Genomic DNA, 9,138 nt, shown 5'->3' with positions numbered 1-9,138 from the left:
CCCAGCTGCAAACTAGATATTTTGCTGCGTCCAGCGAAGACATAACCATATTCAGCTGGTGGTCAATTTAAATGTTCTTTACGACGTCTACGTCTTCCCTCATCAGTGGATTTTCTTTTGGCCTCTAATATGTATTCCAAGTTTCTAATAAATAGCATCATTCGAAGAATGAGATCCAACTTATTTTTTAAAAATGTAACCCCTTTACAGATCAAGTCATCATTGCAATGGACATTCAGATCTGCATTAACATAAAAATGATCAAAATTTGAATAGGTTTCGAAACGCAGAAAGTTGTGTGGTTTGCATTCCGAACTGTCTTCTCTGTGGTCTCAGGTTCAAACATTGACCACTGCCATTAACTAACATCCTGCTAGAGTTTTGGGCTATGACTTAATAATATTAAATCCTGATTCGAAACTTTGTCTAAACCTAGCAAGTGAAAAGGAACATACTAAAATAATGTTGTGTGTATAATGAAGAACTCTATTAAAATGTGATTTTGTATTTACATTTATTGGTATTTATTATATAAAATAAGATTGTAGAATGTTTCTGTGATTTGTTTCGCAGGGAATATTGTATTTCCAAAATGATGAAAGATCCATCTAGTAAACTTGTCTGTATGCCACATGTCATATATGTTTCCTGTAAAATAGATTTTTAAAAATTTATTTATTAACATTTATACTTAATTATGTATACATATATAGAACTAGTGGTTATATATATATATATATATATATATATTATATATGTTATACTGATTATCTGATCTAACATCAACATCTAACTCTTATTGTTCTTAATAATAATAAATTACTCTACTCTAGGTCTAGGCAATCTAATATATATAAGACCAGGGCCGGTCTTAAGCCACTGCAACCTATGTGGTCGCAGTGGGCCCTGCACTTTCATAGGCTTTGTGCTAATTCTAGGTGTAATAGTTAAATTGCAATATATATATATATATATATATATCGGTATATATAAAACCTGGAAATCTCATAAAAATCTCCTGAAAAATAGACAAAATTGTGGGTGTCATTCATTCCGAAAACGCTAATCCTACGCGCGATAAACGAAATAAGACATTGTCAGCTTTCATGTACTAAAATGTAATAATCAGGCAAATTTTCACTTTAATCAGAAGTTTCCATACTTTATTTACTTTAATAGAGTGACTGGCATTTTAATATGCCATAGGTTGCGAAGTTCGTAAAGTAAAGTTAATTTGATCGTAATCTTGTACTTAGTAAAGATTTAATAAATTCAAAGTCGAATTTTTTTAAAATACGAAATCTTAATTTTCACTTATTATCCGTATTCCCACCCAGACTAGGCCCCGCGCAATCAGTTTCACATAGGGCCTCGCAATCGTTAGGACCGGCCCTGTTTAAGTTTAAGACTTAAAGAAATGTCACATGTGTTTAGTAAAAATCTGTATTTTATATTACCAATATAAATGATGACTTATTATTTTTTTAGATCTAAAGTTTAGCCTTATTAATAAGTATAGTAAGGGCTAGTAAAGAGTATAAATATATTCTATATAGATTTAGCTTAGGCTTTAGGTTTAGTCCTTGACTATTATAATATTATATTTATATCTATGAATAATCTTTATGCTATTGCTAGGACACTACTCACTAGGTCTTACTATTACAAACTATTACCAAAAAATGTTGGCGACTGGGCTTAGACTTAACATAGAGGCTAGTCTAGATTACTATAGATCTACTTAATTAGTTAAATCTACTAGTTTATAAACTATTACTAGTACTACACTAGTAGTATTACTACAATTAGTACAATAATGCAAGTCAAGTATTTATAAACTCTAGATCTAGTGAGTGACTCTAGTAAAAGTGTTAGAAGGCCTAGCTAGAATTAGACTTAGAGAGATATAGAAAATAATATAGATTATAGATAGATCTAACCTAACCATTTAGTTTTGTTATAACTATTAGACTTAGTATAGTCTAAGTATAGTATACCTAGACCTAGTCCTAGATGATCTACTAGTACTTGATGATACTAGAGACTACTACTAGAGTAGACTAGGTCTAGAGTCTAGATCTGAGTAGTAGATCTAGTGACAATCTAGTGACTAGTCCTATATATTTACTATTTACTATTTACCTATTATTATAATCTATCTATAATTATATTAATTCAATAGTCTGCTCTAGAATATATTTTGAAAAAGTAGAAGAGTTCTCTTCATGGCATTTCGGTGCATCCCATGATAAGTATCATTTAAAATTGTTGGACAACTAGATTTAGATAAGTTTATCATCTGAATCGCTATCAATAACGTATCCAGCCATGTCTATTTTTATTTACATTTTCTCAGTCCATTACAATACGTCACTTCCGGTTTCGGCCATTGAAGCTGATTTTCAAATCTCGTTATTTTTTACACTTTCAAATTACTTTTTCTAATATAAATACGCTTTTCTAAAATCTCAAATTTTTAGGAACTAACTTTGATGCTATCTACTATCTAAATCAATCGCTATCTCAATTTCGAAAAAAACCTCTTCAGTTGGTCTTTAACTTATATTTTTTTTTTGTTTTTTTTTTCTATTTTTTCGAGAATTGACTATCCCAGTACTGACATCACTGTAGACCAGTGGTTCCCAAACTTTTATAAAAAAAATTTTATATTTTTTTTTTAAAAGTTTTTTTTTTTTTTTTTTTTCGAGAATTGACTATCTTGGGACTGACTTCACTGTAGACCAGTGGTTCCCAAAATTTTAGTAAAATTTTTTTTTTTTTTTTTAATGTTTTTTTTCTAAAAAAAAAATTTTTTTTAATTTTTTTTTTTTCAATTTTTTTTTTTTTTTTAGTAATTTTTTTTTTTTTTTTTTTTTTTTTTTTTTTAAATAAATTTTTTTTTTTTTTTTTTTTTTTTATTTTTTTTTTTTTTAAATTTTTTTAGATAATTTTTTTTTTTTTTTTTAGATAAATTTTTATTTTTTTTTTATAAAATTTTTTTTTTTAATTTTTTTTTTTTTTTTTTTTTTTTTTAGTAAATTTTTTTTTTTTTTTTTTTATAAATTTTTTTTTTTTTTTTTTTTTTTTTTTAATAAAATTTTTTTGTTTGTTTTTTTCTTTTTTTAAATTTTTTTAGATAAATTTTGTTTTAATTTTTTTTTTTTTTTTTTTTTGAGAATTCACTATCGCGGGACTGACTTTACTGTAGACCAGTGGTTCCCAAACTTTTTTGTTTCGTAGACCCCTTGCCATGTTTTCTGCTTTTTGGTAGACCCCCTGCTTAACTTATATTGCTTTTTTTTTTGCAATTTATTTGAAAACTAATTTCTAATTTTAGTGAGTTGAAGAGTAAAATGCAATTTAAAAATACATATAAAGTATTAAATAATAACTCATTTTTATTGATAAAATTTAAATTTAACCAATTTAATATGTATTGCTGGAATCATCAAACACACTGGAAATGTTTTTTTACCCAGGCTTATCATCTGTTCCTATGGATGTCATGTTTCATACATTCTATAAAGAAGACATTCAAACAATAAATATTAATTAATTAATTTGTTTTAAGTATCATTGTAAAAGTTTTCGCAAAGAGTTTCTCGTGTATCTTTCACGTGTCCGCCGAACTGTTTTCACTAAAGGGGAAGGGACGAAGGCGAGTAACTGGCGCCTTAGCCAGTAGGCTTCAAGCAGGAAGAGCTCATTAGCCACATAGCAGAAGGAAAACTGAATTTAAAAATCTGCTGCCTTGCAACTATTCTTAAACATGGGAAAGCTGTCGTGGGTCAACCCTGAGGAAAAACTAAGGACCTGGCAACCCCTAGGCAGTTTACAGCACACAGCGCTACACCCCACTGGTTCCAAACTGATCCCAAACTGTATATATTTCCTTTGCAAAGAATCACATAAGAAGCTTTTAATTTGATAACTCATGCCACCGATGTGCCCTTGAACTGTATTTTTGTTTAAAGAAATTCTTTTAATAATATCAGATGTAGGTGTGTGTAAAACAGTTTTCACAACTACAACGGCTGGTAAAATCAATGTTTTACCTATGTTTCCATATTTTGCTATAAGTAAAGAGATATTGTAAGATGCTCACAAACCAACATCTTCTCTCTATATATATGATGTTGAAGTGAGATTGTGTGGGTCTATTCTTAACTTTATCTTTGAGTGCTAGAAAATTTTTAAATCTTTATCTATTTTGTTAGGGTGACATTGTCTCAGATGATCCTCTAGCAATTGGTTTCGTATCATTATTTTAAAAAAGTCACTTAGGCAACGGCTTGTTTGACAAGGAAGGAATGAATCCCAGTTTTAAATAATCAATGCTGGACAGTGTACATTTCTTTTCGTTAAACATTTGTTACATGCAGACAAAATTAAAATTTTTAAATAAGTATTGAGAAGATTCTTTGGTTTGATTAGCAGGATATATATTTAAATGATTTACCAAGATAAAAATCATATATTACTGTATAAAATAATTACATTAAATGAATGTAAAAATTAAAAAAAGAGTGATTAAGTCCCTTAATGTAATTAACACCATTTTTTTTACAAAATACATTAAATTCTTACCATTACCTATCAATCAGTCTGTTGAACCATGGGGGCCCCACACAAGATCTGTCAACAGCCCTTCTATATTCCTCTCTGTACTTAGCCCTGGATAAACCATTTCATGGCAGACCTGCCTATTCTTTCATGTCTTTACATTGCTCTTTGTCTTTCATTCTTCATCCTGGAACTCAATGGTCAAAGGAGCATAACCCTGGTATTATTTTCTGGAAATAAAAAAAGACTGATTAAGTCCCTTAATGTAATTAACACAATTTTTTTTAAAAAAATACATTAAATTCTTACCATTACCAATCAATTAGTCTGTTGAACCATGGGGGCACCACACAAGATCTGTCAACAGCCCTTCTATATTCCTCTCTGTACTTAGCCCTGGATAAACCATTTCTTGGCAGACCTGCCCATTCTTTGATGACTTTCCATGTCTCTGTCTTCCTTCTTTGTACACAAATGGGGAAAAAATGGACCATAATTCTTAAAAAAGAAAATTAATATCATTAAATAAAATTTAATTTAATTTCTAATTATTAATAAAATATCTTACCAGAATGCTAGCCACACTTTCTAAAACTATGAACAGTGCCTTATTTAAATCTTGAATTATATTTCTAGTCTAGGAGTTCCAATCAATTTTGTTGTATACAAAGGCCATGATACTGATTATAGGAATATGCTAGATGTCTGTTTCAGCATCTGAGTAAATAAATTAATGAAACTTCTATGACTCTAAGTTAGGGTAATTTCATCTTTCATATCTGTATTAAAAAAAAAAACAAAAAAAAACTGGACATACATTCCTCATTATCAGTTCCCATCCTGTTTGTCATTTAAATATTTTGGACATTCCTTTTACATTCCAGCCAAGATCTTGCAGCGGACAGTAGAAAATGGCAGTTTGAACTTCAGATCATTGTGTCAACCGTCTCGTGCAAACCACAAAACCAGGCAGTGTAATCAAGATCTACCTAAGAATGAAAAATACTATCAGATACAATTTCACATTACATCTAGAAAAGGATAGCTATATTTAACTTGATCTAGTAGAAGATGTACAACTATCATACCCATATAATGTAGATTAACAAATTGATTCAAGATTAAGACTATTATCTTCTTATCTTATATAATACAGACGTTACTTCAAAAAAGAAGATGATTACCTCCTACGCGTCAAACATTTAGTCATGCATATTAACCAATGACTTAAATTCTGCCAAGTCACTGGTTTTCCTGGCTAGCTCAGGCAACCCATTCCATGCTCTAATAGCACTAGGGAAGAAGGAGTATTTGTACAAATTTGTCCTAGCATATGGGACGAGGAATGTGCCTTTATCTTTGTGTCTTTCAGAGTATTTTATTAAATTTTGTTTTTGTATTTGAAGATTATGGTTCAGTGTTTTATGTATGATTGCTACTTTACTTTTGAGCCTTCTGTCCTGAAGACTTTCTAAATTTAGTGATTTTACTAAAGGTGTTACTCTAGTCAAATGTGAATATTCGTTTGTTATGAATCGCACTGCTCTATTTTGTGTCTGTTCTAGTTTCTTAATGTTTTCTTGAGTTGAGGGGTCCCAAACGGAGGATGCATATTCTATTATTGGCCTAACCAAAGTTTTTAGTTTTATGTTCTTATTTGATTTATAGAAATTTCTTTTAATAAATCCTAATGCTTTGTTTGATTTTTTTGTAGTTTCATCAATATGTGGATTCCATGACAGTTTTTCATTTATTATAACACCTAGGTATTTTGCGTTTTTAGTCTGTGTTACTTGTTTGCCATGAATAAGATAAGTGGAATTAATTTGTTTTAGTTTTTTTGTTACTCTTAACAACTGACATTTTTCTGGGTGGAAAGACATGCTCCAATTTGATTCCCATTTCTGTAATTCATCTAATTCTCTTTGTAAAATATCTGTGTCTTGTGTTGTTTTTATTGTTCTATATATTATGCAATCGTCTGCAAATAATCTGACTTTTGTTCCTGAAGTAATGCAATTTGGTAAATCATTTATGTAAAATAAAAATAGTAGTGGACCCAAGACTGTTCCTTGAGATACACCTGAGTTTACTGTTATCGGTGTTGATTTAGAGCCATTTATTATTACAGTTTGTTCTCTCCCTATCAGAAAGTCTTTAATCCACTGATGCAGTGGACCATTAATGCCGAAATATTTTAATTTTTTAAGCAAACTATGGTGGTGAACTTTGTCAAAAGCCTTAGAAAAATCTAGTAAGATAGCATCTATTTGTTCACTATTATATTAAGCCAATCCTACACCCATACTACTTGTATACATAAAATTGGGTGGATCTAGAATTTTAGATCTAGATAGACTAGATTCTTATTAAAATTCTAGATCTTTTCTATTAAGTAATAAAAACCTTTAAAATGTATTTTAATATGGATGAAGTTTAACAGAAATGATTGGAAAATAGTCGATGCCAACGCATAGGCTCTTGTTCTCGTATGAGCCATAGTTGTCTATTGACTGAAGGTGGTGGAGATAATTCAACAAGATGATTTACAATGTAATTCAAGAGATCTGTCTAGGTTAGTTCATTATTTTTCTTGAAGATTTCTATGATCAAGTCTAGATTTTCTAGATCTAGCATCATATACAATAATTTCTAGAGATCTAGTGCTAAGTCCTATACATATGGGATCTAGATCTAATCAAGATCTATCTAAAATCAGAATAAAAAATATGGAATGTCACACTAGATTTAGAATAGAATAGCAAAGTTTTACCAATATCTAGATTTTTAGTCCAGTAAATCAACTTATATAGATCAAGATATAAATTAAATTCACCTTTATCTATGCCTTAGTCTGTTGGACTGTTAAGGCACCACACAAGGTTTGTCGACCATTCTTTTCCTCACCGTCTTTTGAATGACTAATTCCTGAGAATAGTAAACCGTTATTGTTAAAGAATATACAGATAATCAGTGCTTTTTTGTAAAGAAATAGGTGCCAGAGCTCAGTGATGGATTGCCTTTTAACAACTAATAAATAAATAATAAACTTTAAAATACAAAAGTAACTTTTTCGCTGCATTGAAAAAAGTGCCGGTACGCTGTACCAGTGCTTACTGTAATGCTGCTGACCTGAAAAATTGTAGTTAAACTAAATAATACAGTAATATTAAGCCCATACTAATTAGTCTTAGATATATAGATCTAGAAATTATATTGACATTGTGTAGAACTAGTCAATCTAGATTTCAAAGCAAAGAAAACAGAAGAACGGTAGACCATAAGGCAAAGACGATAGGATTGACATGGACCAAGCTGAAGAAATCCAGAATATTTATTGAAAATTTTTAGTTAGATCTAGACTAATAATCTAGAATACTAGGACTATAGTAATCTATACATTCTTTTTTAGACTCTACTAGACAAACTCTAATGATGATTCTAATATTAAATATGTAGATCTAGAGCAGTGGTTCCCAAATTTTTTTGTCTCGTAGACCCCTTGCCATGTTTTCTGCTTTTCGGTAGAACCCCTGCTTAACTTATATTTTTTTTTTTGTATTTTTTTTCTATTTTTTCGAGAATTGACTTTCCCAGTACTGACATCACTGTAGACCAGTGGTTCCCAAACTTTTATAAAAAAAATTTTATATTTTTTTTTTAAAAGTTTTTTTTTTTTTTTTTTTTTTCGAGAATTGACTATCTTGGGACTGACTTCACTGTAGACCAGTGGTTCCCAAAATTTTAGTAAAATTTTTTTTTTTTTTTTAATGTTTTTTTTATAAAAAAAAAAATTTTTTTTAATTGTTTTTTTTTCAATTTTTTTTTTTTTTTTAGTAATTTTTTTTTTTTTTTTTTTTTTTTTTTAAATAAATTTTTTTTTTTTTTAATTTTTTTTTTTTTTTAATTTTTTTTTTTTTTAAATTTTTTTAGATAATTTTTTTTTTTTTTTTTTTTAGATAAATTTTTTTTTTTTTTTTATAAAATTTTTTTTTTTTTTTTTTATAAAATTTTTTTTTTTTTTTTTTATAAAATTTTTTTTTTTAATTTTTTTTTTTTTTTTTTTTTTTTTTTTTTTTTTTAGATAAATTTTGTTTTAAATTTTTTTTTTTTTTTTTTTTTGAGAATTCACTATCGCGGGACTGACTTTACTGTAGACCAGTGGTTCCGAAACTTTTTTGTTTCGTAGACCCCTTGCCATGTTTTCTGCTTTTTGGTAGACCCCCTGCTTAACTTATATTGCTTTTTTTTTTGCAATTTATTTGAAAACTAATTTCTAATTTTAGTGAGTTGAAGAGTAAAATGCAATTTAAAAATACATATAAAGTATTAAATAATAACTCATTTTTATTGATAAAATTTAAATTTAACCAATTTAATATGTATTGCTGGAATCATCAAACACACTGGAAATGTTTTTTTACCCAGGCTTATCATCTGTTCCTATGGATGTCATGTTTCATACATTCTATAAAGAAGACATTCAAACAATAAATATTAATTAATTAATTTGTTTTAAGTATCATTGTAAAAGTTTTCGCAAAGAGTTTCTCGTGTATCTTTCACGTGTCCGCC

At 28.7% G+C, this 9,138-nt stretch overlaps 1 long non-coding RNA gene across 1 annotated transcript; it reads right to left on the bottom strand.

The window, feature by feature from the left end:
• Positions 1–495: 495 nt before the first annotated feature.
• On the bottom strand, positions 496–2,336 carry LOC129923343 (uncharacterized). The gene is made up of 2 exons (XR_008775295.1): positions 2,143–2,336; positions 496–648 (listed from the first exon to the last, which is right to left on the bottom strand). It is a non-coding gene; the product is annotated as an uncharacterized LOC129923343 (long non-coding RNA).
• Between the last annotated feature and the right edge of the window lie 6,802 nt (positions 2,337–9,138).

This window comes from Biomphalaria glabrata, chromosome 16, assembly GCF_947242115.1.
Source record: "Biomphalaria glabrata chromosome 16, xgBioGlab47.1, whole genome shotgun sequence".
NCBI lineage: Eukaryota > Metazoa > Mollusca > Gastropoda > Planorbidae > Biomphalaria > Biomphalaria glabrata.
Note: the sequence above shows the minus strand (reverse complement) of the source record. Positions and strands in the feature narration are given on the sequence as shown.